The sequence below is a fragment of the Periplaneta americana genome, chromosome 15 (genome assembly GCF_040183065.1).
Source record: "Periplaneta americana isolate PAMFEO1 chromosome 15, P.americana_PAMFEO1_priV1, whole genome shotgun sequence".
NCBI lineage: Eukaryota > Metazoa > Arthropoda > Insecta > Blattodea > Blattidae > Periplaneta > Periplaneta americana.
In genome coordinates, this window is record NC_091131.1 from 153,608,254 (window position 1) to 153,630,589 (window position 22,336).

Genomic DNA, 22,336 nt, shown 5'->3' on the forward strand with positions numbered 1-22,336 from the left:
TATTTTATTAGGTTATTTTACGACGCTGTATCAACAACTCAGGTTATTTAGTGTCTGAATGAAATGAAGGTGATAATGCCGGTGAAACGAATCCGAGGTCCAGCGCCGAAAGTTACCCAGCATTTGCTCGTATTGGGATGAGGGAAAACCCCGGAAAAAACCTCAACCAGGCAACTTGCCCCAACCGGGATTCGAACCCAGCCACCTGGTTTCGCGGCCAGACGTGCTGACCGTTACTCCACAGGTGTGGACCGTAGAATGAATATGGATAACAATTTCACATATATATTTTTCTACAGATTAATTAATTATGTCAAGGATGACTAGATCTTCTCTTATTTCTTCCTGTGGTGGTCATTTCTTTGAACTGTAGTGATGACTACCTGCGGCAGTTGATGCAGATGCATAGTTCTAAAAGTATTATACAGGACGGTATACTCTCGATTATTCGAGGGTGGTTTATCTGGTTTCCGGACTACCCATGCATGGCTATGCTCGAAAATAATGTATTACTTATTAATATAAAGTGACATCAAACCATGAAAAAATTCTGCTGGCCTCCAAACTAAACAGTAGGTTGTGAACTAAGCTTTGTTACTTCGAAGTTAACAGTTCCTTGTTGAGGGGGTGGGGAAGCAAATTTACTTTTGTTTTCTACAATCTTAAATTGTAAATGAATTTTAATCTTATTTGTAAAGTGATATATATACTGTACCTACTGTGTGTATTACAGTAAATATTAAGTTAAATGTAGATTTAAAAGATAAGATAAGATAATAACTGCCTCCCATTGGAGGTAGCCCAGAAGGACTCAGTATACATGAATTTTACAATATTAAATGTTTACATAAATTTTGTGGAAAGAAAATTAAAATAAACATATATGAATACAAAGTGAATAAAAAGAAATTAAACAGAGTGAATATGATGACTCAGAGTTTGGCAAGAGGTTTCAAAACTGAAGTTATGATGTCAGCAGTAAGTGTCTGTGGTAGTTCAAAAGTCTTCCTGAAGCTTTCAAAGAACTTGGGAATCACACCACGAGCTCCAATAAGAAGACCAATCACCTCAATGTCTTCAAGCTGGTATTTTGCTTTGAAGTAATCAACTGTTGGCAGATAAATGTTGATCTTTTTTTTATTAACATCCTCTGGCTGGCTACTCCCCGTTTCAATCCTTATGGTAGGATCAATTATATATCCTTTCTTGGTAGTCTGGGAATACACTATGACGTCAATACGTCTAAAGGAGCCATTAGTAGCAAGGCAAAAGACTTCCTCTTCTACTATCCAAGACCTTTTTCTTAAAGCAGTTGCAATTAAGGATCGAACATGATGGTGTCTATCATTTCGGAGGAGTAAACCTCTGTTACACTGACCTTGGACGTGGGCAAGGGTTTCAGTCTCTGGGCATCCATGTCTGCACCGGGATCCGTCCAAAGAGCGACCAGGTACTCCTCTAACTGCTGCTAAATTGACATTCATTTTGAGGCAGGTTACCATTCAGATGTAGATAGTCCAGACTTATTAAAAATCCAGGCGTTGGCTTTAGGTACTTGGCTGTACAATTCTACACCTCTGCCTCTTCCAGGCATTACTTTCCATGATTCGAATTCTGCATTTCTTAATTCCTCTCTTAATTTCCTAGTCACAGATATACGAAGTTCAGGAAGATGTTGACAGGAAGAATTAAGTTCAGACATCAAAGGTCGCATACTATTTACATAAGGATTTTCATTTGTTCACCAAATAGGCCTATCTAGATTTAAATTATGTTTTATTTAACGATTATATGATATTCTTATTGAATTTGGTATTCCCAAGAAACTACTTCGGTTAATTAAAATGTGTCCCGGTGAAACGTACAGCAGAGTCCGTATAGGTCAGTCTCTATCTGATGCTTTTCCGATTCACTGCAGGCTAAAGCAAGGAGATGCACTATCACCTTTACTTTTTAACTTTGCTCAGAGTATGCCATTAGAAAAGTCCAGGATAACAGAGAGGGTTTAGAATTGAACGGGTTACATCAGCTGCTTGTCTATGTGGATGACGTGAATATGTTGGGAGAAAATCCATAAATGATTAGGGAAAACACGGGAATTTTACTTGAAGCAAGTAAAGAGATAGGTTTGTAAGTAAATCCCGAAAAGACTAAGTATATAATTATGTCTCGTGACGAGAATATTGTATGAAATGGAAATATAAAAATTGGAAATTTATCTTTTGAAGAGGTGCAAAAATTCAAATACCTGGGAGCAACAGTAACAAATATAAATGATACTCGGGAGGAAATTAAACAGAATAAATATGGGAAATGCGTGTTATTATTCGGTTGAGAAGCTTTTGTCATCCAGTCTGCTGTCAAAAAATCTGAAAGTTAGAATTTATAAAACAGTTATATTACCGGTTGTTCTGTATGGTTGTGAAACTTGGACTCTCACTTTGAGAGAGGAACATAGGTTAAGGTGATTGAGAATAAGGTGCTTAGGAAAATATTTGGGGCTAAGAGGGATGAAGTTACAGGAGAATGGAGAAAGTTACACAACATAGAACTGCACGCATTGTATTCTTCACCTGACATAATTAGGAACATTAAATCCAGACATTTGAGATGGTCAGGGCATGTAGCACGTATGGGCCAATCCAGAAATGCATATAGAGTATTAGTTGGGAGGCTGGAGGGAAAAAGACCTTTGGGGATACCGAGACATAGATGGGAGGATAATATTAAAATGGATTTGAGGGAGGTGGGATATGATGATAGAGAGTGGATTAATCTTGCTCAGGATAGGGACCAATGGCGGGCTTATGTGAGGGCGGCAATGAACCTCTGGGTTCCTTAAAAGCCAGTAAGTAAATAAGTTTAGTTAACGATGCTTGCAACAGCCAAGGTTATATCAGCGTCGCAGGTGCGCTGAAATTTTGTTCTGCTGGAGTAAATCTACTGACACACTTAAATGCCATTGACCTGAGCCAGGATCATACCCACAACCTTGGGCACAGAAGGCCAGCACTCTACTGACTGTGCCATCCAGGCTGACAGGCCTATCTACTACATGGTACCTGCAAAATAATAAACTTTTGTGGAATAGGTGCATTATAGGCTCCAACTCGAGTATTCCATAGTATAGATTGTATATTTTCGATTATTTTACTGAGAGGAGGACACATTATGAAGCAACCCAGCAGAGAGAAGAAAAGAAGATTGAGGATTGGAACGTGGAATGTAAGGATTCTTCTGCAAGTAGATAAGTTGGAAAACTTGAAAGAAGAAACAGTGGATGTGATGGGAATATTAGAAGTGAGGTGGGAAAATAGTGATGAGTTGGTGAGTAATGAATTTAGGTTGTTTTATTCAAATGGTGAGTGCAAAGGAAGTCATGGTGTTGGTGTATTACTGGGACCACGTGTGAAAGGTAAAGTAATATCAGTGTGTTATGTAGATGACCGGGTGATAATGATGAGTAGAGCAGTGCAAAGGGAGCAGTTGTTTGTCACATTGGCAACAGGGCAAGGGTTGTAAATTCACCGTGTGTACCTGCAGAGGTCTGCTGACTCTGCAGTACACAGGATAGCTGCAAGCAGTAGGTACAGCGTGGTAAAGCAAACGTCAGTACTGAAGAAACATAAGAAAAGTTTGGTTCTAGTGTTACGATGCCTAAGGAGGAGCAAATTCCTTCGGCAAAGTTTAAGAGACATTTCCGAATATGGTGATATTTTTTGTTGCAACGAAGATAAACTGTTCTGCAAATTGTGTAAAATATCAGTTTCAGTAAATAGAGCATATAATGTTCGAAGACATGTAAATAGGGATGTACATAAATGTGCTCTCATGAAGTTGAAAGAAGGAGGCGAAAAATGTGAACAGAGTCATAGTTCTTCATCCGTGTTCTATGAAGAAATATGTGATGCGTTTTTAGCAGCAAATAATCCTCTTCATAAACTTAACAACACAACAATTTTTTGGAGAAATATACCAGTAGATCAATTCCACATCCATCAACATTGCGCAGGACATATATACGGAAAAGTTACAACAAGTGTATATATGACTTAAGAAATACATTGAAAGACAGTAAGATTTGGGTGTCAGTTGCTGAGACAACAGATACGGTTGGTCATCATGTGGTTATTGTTGTTGTCGGTGCAATGGATGCAAGAGGACCTAATGGACCACATCTTCTTACGTGTGAAATAGTAGATGTAGTGAACTATAGTTCAGTGTGTACTGTATTTGAAAATGCTATGAATTTACTGTGGCCTTCAGGTGGTGAGAGTGAGAACGTTTTCTTATTTGTGACAGATGCAATGTCGTACATGATAAAAACTAGTAAATATTTGAAGCTCAATTTCCCCAATATGATTCATGTAACGTGTCTCGCCCATGCCTGTCATTGTACTGCAGAAGTAATTAGACGTCATCTTCCTGGTGTTGATGAACTTATTGGGGCTGTGAAAAATATATTTGTTAAAGCACCTGCCCGCGTAAAAGCATTCAAGAAGATATGTCCTGGTGTATCTCTTCCTCCTTCCCCTATACTTACTCGTTGGGGTTCCTGGTTGAAGGTCTGCAGTTATTACTGTAAATATTTCGACCAGGTCCAGAATGTTATTCAATCATTTGATGTGAAAGATGCATCTGCAATACCAATAGCCTAATGTCTGTTGATTGATTCAAGCATAAAACAACAATTGGAATACATTGAATCGAATTATGGGTTTATTCCTGATTGTATAACAGCTTTAGAAAAGTCTGGTACAAAACTGGTTGATCAGATTTCCATATTGCGAAATATCAGGAAGAAAGTAACTCAAGTAGACGATAAAAGTGGTAAAATAATATCTGCGAAAATAACAATTATGTTGAAAATAAATAGTGGATATTATAAACTCTGCAAGATTAGTGACAGTATTTCTGGAGATAAGGATTCCTTTGAAGAACTAACAGAAATTGAAAAAAAATGTTGTACAGGATTTTACGTATGCCCCAGTTGTTTCAACAGACGTAGAAAGAAGCTTCTCCACATATAAAGCCATGTTATCAGATAGACGACAATCGTTTTCTGTTAATAACTTACAAATGTCATTTGTTGTGCATTGTAACAACATTTGGAAGAAACCTGATAACGTATCACATGTGCATTAATAAATCACACTCATTGTAAAGAAAAGGAAAGACAAAAAATAATTGTTCAAGTGCTTTTGCGAATAGAATATCATGAATCCGTTACAAATAAACAGTGATTTTGTTTGCGTTCTGTATGAAATCATGCATGTAAAGTATACAGTACATTATTTGTTTAGGATGAAATGGTTAATTAGTTTTGTAATTTTGAATTCTTTTTAAAGTATCTGTAGGAAATTAATTGCAGAAAAGTTAGGGAACTGTGTCATTTCTATTGTGTCGTCTGTACGTCAACACATCGTGTACATGACGTCGCTTGCACACAGGGAACACGCCGAGTAACTTCGGAACCCTTGCTATGATGACATTCTGTCTGTCATGTGCTCCGTCTGCACCGCTCTAATGATGAGACTACAAGGGAAGAAGATGGACAGTGCTAGTGCAAATTTATATGTCACATAGTGGATTAGCAGACGAGGAAGTGGAGGAAAGTTATGACGAGCTAGAAGAGATAGTTGAGAAGGAGAAGAAGGAAGGATGTGTAATCCTAACAGGCGATTGGAACGCATGTGGTAGGAGAAGGTCAAAAGGAAAGAACAGTTGGAAAATATGGATTGGGAAAAAGAAATGACAGAGGAGAATCTTTGATAAATTTCTGTAAAAGAAATGCAATGATTGTTGGAAATATATTATTCCAACAACATAAACGAAGAATATCTACACATGGACATGCCCAAGGGACGAAAACAAATACCAGATAGAATACATACTGGTACAGGAAAGATTCCGAAATTCTTAAAAAATACGAAAACTTTACTGGGAGCAGATATTAACTCAGATCATGTCCTGCTGATAGGCGAAGTAGATATTCGTCTGAAGAAAATAAGAGGAAAACAGGTGATGAAGAAATTGAACATGAAAAAACTGAAGAATGAAGAGGAAAGAAGAAAATTTGAAGAAAATTTTCAAGAGAAAGCCGTTACATTAGAATCCACACCTGAGAATAGTAATTAGTACTGGACTCATCTAAAAGCTGTATACAGACAACAGCAGAAGGTGCGAGAATTAAGAAACCTTAGGTCAAGGGAAAATGTTGGAGAAGATGGAGGAGAGGAGAAAATGGAAAAAACATCAACACAGAAGAAGGTAGAAGAAACTACAGGAAACTGAACAATGAACTCAGAAGAGAAACTGATAAGCTTAAATTACTCCAGGTTTAGGTAAGAGTGGCCCATGTCTAACAACGTCTTCTAGCAAATTACCGAATTTAAGAACAAAAAAATCATGTCAGAAGATTGAATTTGTGTATTTTCTCTGAAACTTTCCACATATTTGTAGGCAGTCTTTTACATTAGATGGCAGTGATATTAAATCTTAGGGAAAATGCGGAAATTCTAGTTGAAGCAAGTAAAACGATAGGGTTGGAAGTAAATCCCGAAAAGACAAAGTATATGATTATGTCTCGTGACCAGAATATTGTACGACATGGAACTATAAAATTTGGAGATTTATCCTTCGAAGAGGTGGAAAAATTCAAATATCTTGGAGCAACAGTAACAAATGTAAATGACACGCAGGAGGAAATTAAACGCAGAATAAATATGGGAAATGCCTGTTATTATTCGGTTGAGAAGCTTTTGTCATCTAGTCTTCTGTCAAAAAATCTGAAAGTTAGAATTTATAAAACCGTTATATTACCGGTTGTTCTGTATGGTTGTGAAACTTGGACTCTCACTTTGAGAGAGGAACAGAGATTAAGGGTGTTTGAGAATAAGGTTCTTAGAAAAATATTTGGGGCTAAGAGGGATGAAGTTACAGGAGAATGGAGAAAGTTACACAATGCAGAGCTGCACACATTGTATACTTCACCTGACAAAATTAGGAACATAAAATCCAGACGTTTGAGATGAGCAGGACATGTAGCACATATGGGCGAATCCAGAAATGCATATAGAGTGTTAGTTGGGAGGATGGAGGGAAAAAGACCTTTGGGGAGGCCGAGACATAGATGGGAAGATAATATTAAAATGGATTTGAGGGAGGTGGGATATGATGATAGAGAGTGGATTAATCTTGCTCAGGATAGGGACCAATGGCTGGCTTATGTGAGGGCGGCAATGAAGCTCCGGGTTCCTTAAAAGCCAGTAAGTAAGTGATATTAAATCTTACAAAGGCTTGAAAGGACTACGAATACACTGGGCTAGGGCTCATCCCAATGAACCTCCTGACTATTTTCTATTACATTTAGAAAATACTTCATTTGAGTTTTTCCATAAAAAAACGTTGCTAATTTTAAACTTAATATAAGAGATTTAAGAAGAATTCCTAAAGGAGCTAGAAATTTTCCAGCCGAAAAATTGACTCAACTCATTGATAAATATATTTCCGAAAATACTGAAGAATGTTGGCAAGAGCTTCTGCTTTTTGCATATATCGCTCTTTGGATACCTGATCAATCAAAGAAGAAATCTGGCAAATCTTTAGTCTCCAAAATTAAAGAGATCATAATGATTTTACACTGGAAGTTTCTCCACATAAGGATAAGTCTAAACTTTCTCGAGATTCTGGAGGCAACTCTTAAATGCTAGATCATTAATCTAATGTTGGCCAGTAAAGTTAATCCTGAAATTTGTCCTCATTTATATGGAGCATCTTTAATTGCCATTGACAAGAAAAATGGTGGGATACGTCCAATCGCAGTTGGAAATACCTTTCGCAGATTATCGGCTAAGTAAGCTTGCACTTCTGTTAAGGAGAAAGTTGGACATCATTTACGCCCTCAGCAGCTTGGTTTTGGCACCCCCAAAGGATGTGAAGTCATCATTCACTTGGTACGTTCATTTCTAAATCAGAACGAAGGCAGTCAAAATGTTCTACTTAAGATTGATTTTAGAAATGAATTTAATTGCCTTGAAAGAGATACATTGCTTGAACTTGTTAAGAACAAGATCCCTCAACTCTATGCATTCTTGTGGCAAGTGTATAGAAACCCATCTAACCTGTATTGCAATTCTGACATCATTTCATTGCAGACTGGAGTTCAACAAGGTGATCTGATAGGTCCACTGACATTTAGTCTAACCCTGAATTCTCTCATTACCCATTTGAATAGTACCTTGAACCTCTTTTACCTGGACAACAGTACTTTGTGGGGAGGAGATCCACATATGGTTCTTTCCGATCTTGAAAAACTTATAGATTCCTGCAGATCCATTGGTTTGGAGATTAATCCCGATAAATGCGAATTATACTTCTGCTCTACACAAGACAATACTGTAGTGTCCACGTCCAATAATGTAGCTCCAGAGATTAAGATAATATTTCGATCTAATTTGACTCTCCTTGGATTTCCCATTTTGATTCCAGCTGTAGAGTCAAGTATGCAAGAAAAATTTGAAATTATGAAGCAACTGTTTGATGGTCTGCAGTCTCTTTCCACACATACAGCGTACTTTCTCATAAAGAACTGTTATTTAATTCCTAAATTAACGTATTTTCTTCGCACCACCCCATTATGGCTTTTTCCATCCCTACTTCAAGAGACTGATGATCTACTGAGAAACTGTCTGGAATCGATTCTCAATATACGTCTTGAAGATAACAATTGGATTTTAGCCACTCTGCCATTGTCTTTGGAGGTCTTGGAATCCGGAATGTGAGTGATGTTTGTCTGCCTGCTTTCTTGGCTTCTGCATATGGAGTCCTTGATTTCGTCAAGTCAATTCTCTCAATTAACGGTGATGAAATCGGGATCTGTTATGTGAATGAGGCTTTGGAGAAATGGTTCAGCATTACAGGAAACAACAAACCCCCAGCTTCTCGTGATATTCAGAAACAATGGGACCACATCCATGCCTCTGATATCTACCAGGCTCTACTAGCGTCTTCATCGTCTGAGGTCGATCAAGCTAGATACCATGCAATACAACAGAAGGAATCAGGGTCTTGGCTTAAGACAATACCATCTTCAATATTGGCACATTAATGGACAATATTGCCCTTTAAAATTGCTCTGGCCTAAAGACTCAGGTGCAAGATCTGTTTCCCACATAAATGTCTTTGTGGAGCTGCTGTTGATGCCTACTGTATGGTCACCATGGCTTAAGTTGCCCCCAAAATACCGGGAGATTTTCAGGCACTTTCAATTAAATGACATCATCAAAAGGGCATTTGTTTCTGCTGGTTTTCCATCAATCCTGGAACCTATTGGAATCAGCCGTTCTGATGGAAAAAGACCAGATGGATTGACCTTGATATCCTGGTCTCGCGGAAAATCTCTACTATGGGATGCCACTTGTGTCGACACTTTAGCACATACATGGGCACAATTTTCGGTTACGTGAGGCACTCGATTTGAAATAGTTTGTTTACTAGGAGAGGAGACTGCAGAGTAGGATGGGAAATATAAACTGCTGTGACCTGCGTCACCTTATCGTAATCGCTAAGGCTGTCAGTGACGAATTATTAGGAAAGCGCTTGGTTAATGTGAGAGACTCGAAAACTTTTATTTGATTTGGCAAATTAATTCGACAGCTTTAATCATAAACCTCTTTACTGTTTCTCCGTAGCTGAATTGATTTAAATCACAGGTGAGAAATTGAGTAACTAGCCAATAATATTCCATCACGCTGTCTATGTTTATTTTCTTGAATATTCTGGCATTTCTCAAGATTACTTAATAGATTTGCACGTTCTCGACCTAAAATAATTTCAGAAAATCATATTTCGTTTTCTACGCACATTTGATATTTTTTTTTATAAATTTCTTTTGGAAATAATATTACAAACAACATTTAATTCCTCGTAGGCTACCTTTTAATGCAGCGTGTTTAAGGTATAATTCGTATTTAGTATACTATGCAAATGTTAAGATCATAAATTTTCTTCAGAATAGTACGAAAAATAACATTTAATTTGTCTTGCCTCCTAATTCAGCATGTCCTTTATGACATAAGGAGTAATGTCGTTGTATATTACATTTATTAATGCCTACTAGGATTTTCGAGCATAACATACATCGTATGTTCTCCCCTTCTAAACAGCAAAAAAACTCTTCCTCCCATTTCTCATGAAATAATCGTTTTCTAACGCGTACACACTGCTTTGATAATTTTATTTATTTTATTTTATTTTAAATCCACCACCAACAGAAGCAGGCTTCCAATTACAGGTGGTTTACATAGATAAGAGAAAAAAAACAACAAAACAAACAACACAAACGAAAGAAAGAAAATACATAATGGTAATAGATGCTAGAATATAATATTGTAGTTAATATAGTGCCGAATGTCAATATAATTATACAAAATTATTTAAAAACTAGAGTGAAAACATTATAATACACTTCTTTATAATTTAAAAATCTAAGGAAATACATTTCTTTTTAATATTGTATGAAATTTTTCAATTGTTAAACTAAAATCCAATTGAGAATCACAGTTTAAAGACAGAGAGTTGTAAGTATTACATATAACAAACAATGGAGAGTTCTTGAAGAAAACAGTTCTAGGAATAGGAATAATAAAAGGTTGCCTATGACGTAATTCTGTTCTTTATATATTGAACTGAAGGAATTTAAGAAAATCACAGTTATTCAATATACCGTTAACAGTCTTATACAGTAAAATTTGACTACTGTATTTATTAATCGTCGAGATTTTAAAGTTTTATAATTAAATTCGAAAAGTAACTGATTATATGAAATTTGCTTGTCGTAAGATGACACGCGATGTTTTTTAAAATATAAATAATGTAAAAATCTTTTCTGTATCCTTTCTATTTGCATCTGATGGGACTGGAACTGAGGTGACCACATTACAGACACATACTCTAGCTTACTTCTAACCATGGTTTTATAGAGAGTATCAATAGTATATTTATATTTTTTAATTCTTTTGTATTTCTGATTATAAATCCTAATTTTCTATATGCATCAATCACTACGTGATTTAAGTGCATTTTAAAACATAAGTTGTGTGTAAAATAAATACCCAAATCCTTAAATGATTCTACTCTAGGTAGCTTCACACCATTAATTTCATACGAATTTTGAGCAACTATCTTATTTTTAGAATATGTCATAAAGCAACATTTATTAAGATTTAATAGAAGAGAATTATCGATACTCCATCTATATAGTCTGTCCAAATCATGCTGTAGATCAAAAACGTCTTGTTGTTTGTCAATGACTTTATACAATTTAACATCATCAGCATATAGTAAACATTTAGTGTGCAAAATCTGTTTAGGTAAGTCATTGATATAAAGTAAAAAGAACAAGGGACCAAGATTAGATCCTTGGGGTACACCTGAAGTTACTGTGAATGGTTTCGATTTTACTTGATTGAATGAAGCATACTGCTGCCTGTTTGTAAGATATGACGTTATTAACTGTAAGTATGAAAAAGATAATCCAAAACTTGAAAGTTTATTAATTAAAATTTTATGGTCAATTTTACCAAACGCTTTGGAAAAGTCAAGGTATATCACGTCTAAATTTCTGCGATTATGTAATGTATTAAATGCCGTTTGTGTAAAATTAATTAGATTTGTTGTGGTAGAACCTATGAGTGTAAAATCCATGCTGATTTATATCAGTTGCACTATAAACATGTTGAAAAATTCGTGTATATAGAATCTGCTCAAATACCTTGGACCGGGCACAAACTATTGCAATGGGTCTATAATTTTCAATTTTACTATTATCACAAGATTTAAACACAGGGCAAACCTTTGTTAATTTCCACATTTTCGGAAAAGTTTTTGTTTTTTTAAATTAAATTATACAACAAACATAAAGGATACATAAGTACTTCGAAACAAGCTTTCAATACATAAGGAGGTAAATCATCTAGGCCACAAGATTTTTTAGGCTTTAATTTTTTTATAGCAGTCAAATATTCTTGTCTAGTTATAGGCTCAGTTGTTAATGGATAATTAATATAATCCGATATTACCTATTTTCTTTTTGAGGGTTGTGTGATATGTTTACAGAGTAAACCGAACTAAAGTAATCAGCAAACGCTTCCGAAATAGAATCATTACTATAAAAATGTGATCTTTCCTAGTCATTAACTTTGCTGTGATATTTTTGCTAGTTCTCCTATTTTTTATATAGTTCCAAAATACTTTAGAGTCGTTTTTAAAAGTATTATCTATCTCAGTAACATAACTATGATACGCATTATTTATCATAGTTTTAACTCTCTTTCTAATTTGTTTAAATTGTTCTTTATTATACTGAGATAAATGCATCCTTCTCCTGAAATATTCTTTCAACTTGAGATTATTTATAATTTCTTTTGTAAACCAGGATGGATATTTCTTTTTAGCTGAAACTCTTTTCTTTGGAACTGTAGAATCCATTACAGAATATAGTACTGAGTAAAAGTAATCCGTAGCAACATCGATATCAGTAAACTGTGATAACAATTGCCAGTTAACATTGGAAAACAATTTATACAATTCTAGGAAGTAAGCTTTCTGGAAATTATACACACGAGTATAACTCTGTTTAACAAACGATTTTTGTCTCTTTAATGATATATTAACATTTAAAGCAGGGTGATAAGTATCAACAAATATAAGGGGAGAATCATCTTGTAATACACAGGCAATTCTATGGAAATTAGTAAGAATCAAGTCAAGTGTTTTTCCATTAGAATTTAAAATATTATTTATAGATTGTAAGTCATGCATAGAAACAAAATGTGACAAAGCTCTGTAACAAGGTCCAGCACATAAAAGATTATAATTTGTGCCTGTAATAAGAGGCAAATTGAAGTCCCCTGCGATTAATAAATGCTTATTTTGAAGATTTGTATTATTTTCAAAAACCCTATAAAATGACAAATAATTTTCTAAATTTGAGCCAGGCGGAAAATACACTCCAATAATAATATATACTTGGCCATGAATAATTGTTTGAATACATAATGCTTCAATATCACCAAATGGTAAATGGACACTTTTTGAGGCTATGTCCGACGAAATCGCAAAGAGGACTCCACCACCTCTTCTGCTCTGTCTATCACAACAATAAACATTTTAATTAGAATTATGCAATTCTGTTTTATATACCCCACGATGTAGCCATGTTTCAGTCAATACTATAATTTTATGTGAAATTACAAGACTATTTAAATATAAATCAGTTGTCTTTGTGTTGAGACCTCTCACATTTTGGTAGTAAATAGTAAAAGATCTACTACTAATGCTCATAATATGCTTAAAAGAGGTTTAAAATAATTGAAAAATGTGTAAAATTCTATAGATATTAAGCTAACTTAGCTACATCGTCTATTGTTTTCAAAATCTGAATATTTCTGTCCTCTTCTTGTCTCTTGAGTTTAATATTACCAGCATTATCAACCCATAGGTAGGCAAAATTTTTAAGTTTCTTCAACTTTCTAGCTTCACTATAAATGTGCCTATGCAAGCGTGTGAGACTGTGATTTATATATATTATATTGTCATTATTAGAAAAGCCCACCTGACTAGCTTTCAGGTTGCGCTTAACTTTGCGCCTGTGAATAAATTGATCCTTGTCCATTTGTCGGACGAACTTAACAATTACTGCAGCAGATGGTTGACCGGAAGACTTTCCTAATCGATGACAAGAATCTATCATTTGAGGCAGAATTTCTATGTCCATTGCACATCCAATATTCTTTACTATTTCCAACGGATTTTCATTAGCCATTTCAGGAATATTGAATTTCGGCGTCCATATTGCTCCAAATCGTCTAACTGAACTTTCGTTTCCTCTAGATTACTTTTTAGTAGCATGTTCTCTTTTTTTAAACCATCAATGGATTCTAAGCATGTTTTAATGCTTTCAGCTTGTTGTTTGATTACTCGTGAATTTTCATCCAACTTCTCATGGTCCAGATCAAGTGATTTCCCTAACTCCTGCTCAGTTTCTTTATTAATTCTTTCCAGGGTAGAATACTTATTGGCAAACTCTGTTTCAATTCTCTTCAGAAGGTTATATATATCCACAATGGATGGTACAGTTGTATGTAGCTCAATAGGCGAACTCTCTTCCTTCTGTCCAGCGCAATATTTACATACCCAGACTTCATTTTTAGCATGAAAAATGTCAGTATCAGTTTTATTTAATGGAATACATTTATCATGGAACCAGTTTTTACATTCACTACACTGAATTTTGACACTATCATCCCGTTTAGTTATAGCTTTTGAACATTCATAGCATCGACTCATTGTTGTAAACGATAGATCGAAAGATGAGTTGTGGAAATGCTCCTTCACGCTTTATTTGGTGACAATTTTAATTGTTGATGTTTCGAGAAAATATTCACACAATTTATTAGCATATAGTAAATTGCACAAATTATTAAGTTCACATTTCACTCACACTAGTACTCCGTTATTTCAGCAAACAAACACACTTACCAAATATTTTATAAATCTCATCAAGCAGATTAAAAACACAAATTTATCGAAGCAACTTCTTTCTCCACACAACTTCAGCCTACCATTGCTCAACAATACCATTGCTTAATAATGCCATTATGCCACCACTGATATTGCTTATGAAACTGAGATAGAACCTGCCCACGCCTGAGGGAGGAACGGGGACTGTGAAGATGATGTCACTCAGAGCGATAAGCTTTGTGAAGGTCAGTGAGGCACAAATTCTCAAGTGAGGCATGATGCCCATCTCTGCTTTAGCACCATCTCATTTTCCTGTCACCTCTAAAGTCGCTGGTTCTGCTGCAACATCCGCAGTGAGTATCAAAAGGAATAAGTATCGGGATCTCCAGGACAGATACTTGTTCAGTGCTTTTGCTGTTCAGACGGGACCTTGGTGCTCAGAGGCTAAAATGCTGGTTTCAGACATCGGGGAAAAAACTGCAAGCACTCAATGGAGATTCCAGGTCGACTGACTTCCTGAGAGACAGAATCACTATTGCTATCCAGCTTGGGAATGTTACCAGTGTTATGGGGACATTTCTTCAAACACTGGTTTTGGAGGAAATATTTTATTTTCGAAATTTCAAATATTGGTCAAATATCAGAACATGGGGTAATGGTGCATCTGGTTTCCCTGATCTGAACCTGTGTAGTACCGGTAACTGATTGGAACTTTATTTCGCTATACTGGAGAATTAGCACGGCCACTTTGAACCGTGCCGTTACGTTTACCACCAAATTTAAGTAAATACACAATGTCACCAACATAAGAACATGACGTTGGTGTGTGGCGTAGTTGGCGGGAGAAATTTTTTCTCTCTCTGTCTACCTCCTTCGTTCTGAACATTATTGAGAGATAGCACCACTGTTAGCGACAATGTGTATTTGCGTAAATATTGCGAGTAAATTATGACGAGTGCCTTAGATGAGAGGCTCGGGACAGAAACAGTTTTGCTGTAGCGCATGCGCGGACCTCTCATGCAGTGGGAGCGTGATCCTTACTTGAATTTATTTTTGCGTGTACTTGCAGATTAAATGATTGAGATCCCTTCTTGCTCCGGTTACAGGCCATGCATTTACGAAGGTTATGTTATGTTACCTTAGATTAGGTTAGGTTAGCTTAGGTTAGGTTAGATTAGATTAGATTAGATTAGCTTTGGTTAGGTTAGATTAGCTTTGGTTAGGTTAGATTAGTTTTGGTTAGGTTAGCTTAGCTTTGGTTAGGTTAGGTTAGCTTTGGTTAGGTTAGGTTAGCTTTGGTTAGGTTAGCTTGATTTGATTCGTCCATGTAGTAGTTAAAATTATATAATATGACAGTTTTTGATTCGTAATATTGTTAAAAAATAATAGGCCTATAATGAAAGCGGTGAATAATTTCATGGTCCTTAAATTTTTTTTCGTAAAAGGCTAGGTATTTTTCCATAGGCCAGAAATAAAACAGCAACGCCGTCATAATTACGTACTTTACGCTTTGGCGAACATTAACCGGAAATTTACTTTCCGTCATTTTAATTGTATTCCGTGAAACACACCTTTTTTCCTGTTAATTTCATTGTGATAACCTAGTTTATTATCTTATTACATCTTCATTTTCTTTTAATGCATTCAAAAAACCGCCGTTGTACTACATAAAACCTTGAACTAGACTAATGGAGTGAATTATTTAAGAATATAGTCGCGAATTTGACTACCACCATTTCGATTATATTTTGTTTGATACGGCTCGGTACGGCCCGGTGACTAGTGGCCAGCGAGTAGAGTCGACTATCGATATTGGTCTGCCGTGCGTATTATCCAGTTGTTCCCTTTATTTCAAGTTCTTTGTATATACCCCTCATTTCTCGTGAAAAACAACAACTGAATGGACTACAGTGGACTATAGTGGACTTTATGTTGTCAGCAAACAGCTGGATACATTAAGAAGATGGATTGATTGATACCGCAACTGAAAGTATGCATTGCTGCATTCCAGTATGTGGGATACATCTGCAACTATCAGACTGTGCAGAAGCTGACTTCCTGCCTGGACGATCATTAGGCATCTGGTGTGCCAGCAAGCAGTGGCCACATGCTCACCTGGCACTTGGTGGGTGCACCAGACAAGTTATAGCAACAAAAATATTAATGTCTTCTACGTAGACTACACCCATACAAAGAATTTGGTTTGCTGCAGTGTCCATTGTATGTTGAAGAAAATCAAAATCGTAGCAGAAGAAAGTTCAGTCTTCTTGTCACAAAGATGATGCACTTCAAAACCAGATTAATGGTATAAAGCTTGGCATTGCCTTAGACTTGAAGTGACTGTGAATTTGACGTGAAATATGTAATTTGCAAATAAACATGATGTGATGTGTTCCACTAAATTGAAAAAAAAAAAAAATATATATATATATATATATATATATATACAGGGTGTTTAAAAAATACGGGGCATAATTTCAGGTATGTATTTCCCACATGTAGACAATCAAAATAGTTCATTACAACATGTGTCCGGAAATGCTTCATTTCCGAGTTATGGCCTTCACAACATTGAAATTCACCGGAACGTTTTACTTTCTGCAGGTCGTTGTCATTACAGGAGATGTTCAAAATGTCCATCTCCTGCTTGAATACAGACCTCACATCGATGTCTCATTGACCTGCGAACATGATCCCAAACTCCAGGAGTATTGCGTATGCCCTCAGAACATGCCACAATTTGATTCCGAAGGGATTCCAAATCAGGCACCGGAGATGAATAAACCAATGATTTTAAATGGCCCCACAAGTAGAAATCGAGAGGGTTCAGATCAGGTGAGCGTGGAGGCCAAGCAATTGGGCCACCTCTACCTATCCATCGATCAGGAAATCTTCGATCCAAGTACCGGCGAGCTGTACGACTGAAGTGTGCAGGAGCGCCATCATGCAAGAAGTGAATGTGTTGACGATTGATCAGTGGAGTGTCTTCTAAAACATGAGGTATGGTGTTTTCCAGGAAATTTGTGTACGCCTGCCCCGTAAGTCTGTTTACAAGTACATGGGGTCCAACTAATCAATCACCAATGATACCGGCCCACATGTTGAGGGAGAACCGCACCTGGTGATGAGATGGAACAGTTGCACGTGGGTTTTCTTACGCCCATACATGCTGATTGTGGAAATTTGTTATGCCATCTCGTGTGAACTTGTGCTTCATCTGTAAATAATACTAAGGCAGGAAAGTTCAGATTTACACCACACTGCTGCAAGAACCACTGACAGAACCTAACTCGTGCAGGGTAATCTGCTGGTGACAGGGCCTGTACATGTTGCAAATGATAAGGATACAATTGATACTCTTTCAGCAGTCTCCAGACAGTCGTATGAGGAACATTGACTTGCAACGCTACCCTTCATGTGCTGATAGAAGGAGTCATGTTCACAGCCTCCAGAATCTCCTCCTGTACTTCTGGAGTTGTAGATCTTGGTCGTCCCCTTCTCAAACCAGGAGAGTTAAATGTTCCATACTCGCACAGACGGTAATGGAGACGTACAAATGTCTTCCGATCTGGACATTGTCGCTGTGGGTACCTCTCCTGGTACAAACGATGAGCAAGCGCAGCATTGCCATCCGCCTTACCGTACGTGAAGTGTATCTCTGCAAGCTCTGGATTTGAATACATGTTGCACAGTCTAACGCCTACACAACACTGAATGTAACCTTCGCCTCGGAATGAACTGTCAGAGTGCCCTCTTAATGTCTCCTTTGACGGGAATGACCTGCGGAAAGAAAAACGTTCCGGTGAATTTCAATGTTGTGAAGGCCATAACTCGGAAATAAAGATTTCCGGACACATGTTGTAATGAACTATTTTGATTGTCTACATGTGGGAAATACATACCTGAAATTATGCCCCGTATTTTTGGAACACCCGGTATATATATATACAGAAGAAATACTGAAATACTAAAACAATTGTGTTTAGAGACAATTAATATTAGGTACCCTCCACAAAACTGGCTTCATTTATACACTGACGGATCCTTGATCTCCAGAGAACAAGGTGCCGGTGCAGGTGTTACGTGCTTCTCTTCTTACTTTATAGATCGCTTGGATATGGAACAACAAGTTTTGATGGAGAAATCATTGCAATAAGTGAAAGTCTCAGGAATCTTCTATGCCACATCAATAAATTTAAGAATGCAGTTATATTGTCAGACCCCAAACCAGCTATTCTATCAATAGTCTCTAAACACACACACCTTCATCTCAAACAGCAGAAATAACTCAAATGCTCTCTCAATTAATATCACTCAATAAAGGAATTGTATTCCAATGGATACCATCCCATTGTGGAATCCTGGGAAACGAGAATGTGGATGCATTAGCACTGCTACTTACAGACCTGTTACTAAATCTACGTATTACACTGTGAAAAGATTTATTAAACCTACATACTTAGACTTCAACAAACAAAATTTGATAACACAATCTCAAGGGAAAAAATGGAACTCTCTGCATCATAATCCACAGTTAATTCCCGATTTACCACGAAAATCGTCTGTAGCTGCATTTAGGTTGGCAACAGGCCATGATTGTTTGGCCAAACATCTGCATAGAATTGGAATATATCAGTCCCCTAACTGCCCATTGTGCAACTCAAACCAAGAAATGGATTCGGAACACCTCAAAATCTGTGTTTCAGTGGCTGACCGTGATAATATCTTTGAAAAATATTGGAGTGCAAGAGGTCAAATGACTTTATTGTCAAACGCCTGGCATTAGAAAACAACAATATATATATATATATATATATATATATATATATACATACACTACTGTGCAAAAGTCTTAGGCACCCTATGCAATACGTTTATATTGTGTTCTAGTTCCTAGAATTCAGAATGAAAGTAGTCTAAAACAAGTTAGAATGAAGTCTTACTGGTGAAATAAGTACAAGAATTCGTCTCCGTCATCAGAACCAAGCTTAATTTAAAACCATGGAAACACCACATTCCTTTATAGACCCATGACACAACCCTCGCTCGGGTATATTGATTGCTGTGTTTACAAATTGCATATAAACAGAACAAGTTGTAATCAATGCTGTGTACTAGATGAAATGAATGTGTTTCTTTAAGAATAGAACAACATTGAAGTTAGTAATAGACTGAGTCTCTCCTTAGCAGGTTGAACAAGAAAAAAAGCAGCTATGGTAAACATTTCAGTTGAAATGACATACAAAATTTGTTTTTTGAGTGAGCAGTATCATTGTCAAGCAAGTATTGCACGACAAACTGGTGTATCGTGTTGCGCGGTACAGGGGATTCTGAGGGAAAAGCTACAGTTGGGGACAGTAGATGATCGAAAGCAGACTGGCAGGCCCAAGAAATTGACTGCAAGGGATGAACAATATCTGCAAGTATTGCACGACAAACTGGTGTATCGCGTTGTGTGGTACAGGAGATTCTGAGGGAAAAGCTACATTTGGGGACAGTAGATGATCGAAAGCAGACTGGCAGGCCCAAGAAATTGACTGCAAAGGATGAACAATATCTGAAAGTGACAGCCCTGAGAAGTAGAGCAGCTTCAAGTGCACAGCTGGCAGCAGAACTTTCTGAAAACAGTAATACTAAAGTACATGCATCTTCAGTATGACAGTTACTCATCAAAAATGGTCTTCATAGACGTGTTACTGCAAAAAAATCTTTCGTACGGAAGGGTAATAGGAGAAGGCGATTATCATTCGCAAGAGAACACAAACTATAGGGAGCCAATAATGGAAACAAGTCCTTTGGAGCGACGAATCAAAATTTGAAATCTTCGGAAGGCATCGAAGGCAGTATGACAGGCGGAGGAAAGGAGAACAATTAAAGGAGGCATGTCTGCAACCAACTATGAAACACGGGGGTGGTAGTGTGGAAATACGGAGTTAATGGAATGAGTGATTTAATAAGAATTGAAGGTAAGATGACGGCTGTTAAATACAAACAAATATTGATTCATCATGCAATGGCATCAAATTTGCGATTAATTGGAAGAGATTTTGTCTTTCAAAAGGAAAATGATCCGAAGCACACAGAAAATATAATGAAAATCTACTTGCAGCAAAAACAAGGTAGAGATGTTCAGCTGTTGGACTGGCCTCCTCATAGTCCAGATTTAAATATTATCAAGTGTCTTTGGGATTATCTGGGCAAAGAGAAGGTGGAAAAAGCAGCCAAAGTCTGCAGCTACCTTGTGGCAGGTGGAGGAATATTCCTGACACAATTCTCCAAAAATTGCAAGAAAGTATGCCTAAGAGAATTCAAGAGGTATTGTTGTCTAAAGGCGGTCACACATCATATTAGTGTCATGAACCTACTCAGTGATTCTTGTGTGTGATATTGCTTTTTTCTGTGTTTTCTAAATACTTTGGTAATAAGTACTTTATTTTTCATGGTATTTTTGTTCTTTTTTTACAAGTTTTATTACCTGCCTAAGACTTTTGCACAGTAGTGTGTATATATATATATATATATATATATATATATATATATATATATATATATATACACTGTCATAATTTTAGTTTGAATAAATAAAGGTCTACAAGTCTCTCATGTAACAATTGAGCAATTTGGAAGTAATTCTCAACTGAATTTTCGGTGACTTTCAAACTCTGTGTTAGGCACTTTTGATTCCAATGCCACTCGATTAACCCTTTTAGTGCCAAAGTTTACCAGCCACAATTTCAAGTTTGCCAGAGTTTATATCAGCCATATTTTCAATTTTTTTATATCAGAAAATCAGCATTAGTGAAATTGTGAACATACGAAATTATTCTTCATAATGTTGTGAAGGTCTCAGAATTCTGTCATCTGCCAGCAAGCCTCCTTTCTCAAACCTACATTCCTGTAAAAATACTATTCACTTCACGAACTTCCATCGTAAATTGCAATTTTTTCACAACTTGCATTTTTTTTTTTTTTTTTTGTTCTTATATTTCAAGAATTCTTATTATCATTAGGGGAACATTGGGATATATGGGTAGTGCATGTAACCAAGATTGCAACAGATTTGTTTTTGGAAACACTTCTTTTCTGACAGGTGAACTATTATTCGTTACTAAGAAGGAATATTTTTATACAGTTACTTTTTTCCAATGCAGTAAGGATAATATTCCCTTAATTTCAATGTCAATCAATGAAGATTTTTTTGTATACTTCCTAAGATATCACATGATAGTCCATCATGTTGCTGCAATATTGAGAGTGGGAAATAAAATGTGTTCTCGATTGATAACTCAGCGAGACTGCAAGTTCAGTTTCTTTTTCGTTGCTTCAGTCTTACCCTGAATGATGAACACTGACCAAATATATCGGATAGGTACGCAAGACTTGCAACCAAGAGAAAGCCTTTAAGGTACGATCACATGTCGCTACTTTTGCTGCGCAACTTTTGTACTGCAGCTGCAAAAGTTGTGTGTCATGTTCACACATAAGCCAAAAGTAGCGCGCTGCACGCTACTTTTCGTGCTGTGCAACCCGAGTGCAACAAAAGTTGCAACTGCAGGTTGCGAGTCTGTTTATACACAAGGCGCTACTTTTGCAGCCGCAGTCATGCTGCAGGTTTTCCATCTCCGTGGTGACTTCTCAATATACATTTTGTGGTTATGTTCGCATTATTAAGAAACTCATGCGAAAGCTTACTTATCTATTATTTGCTTTTCTGTCCTAACTGTATTCAGAAATTGGCATTATTTTTACTATGACGCTTTTAAAAACGCCTATATACTTAAATTATAACCAACAGCATATTCACGTAATCAAT

General features: G+C 36.6%; 1 protein-coding gene across 1 annotated transcript in view; it reads left to right on the plus strand.

The window, feature by feature from the left end:
* LOC138715460 (micronuclear linker histone polyprotein-like) overlaps positions 1–22,336 on the plus strand; it is a 65,832-nt gene that overhangs the window by 23,963 nt on the left and 19,533 nt on the right. The gene's annotated exons all lie outside the window — the stretch shown is intronic.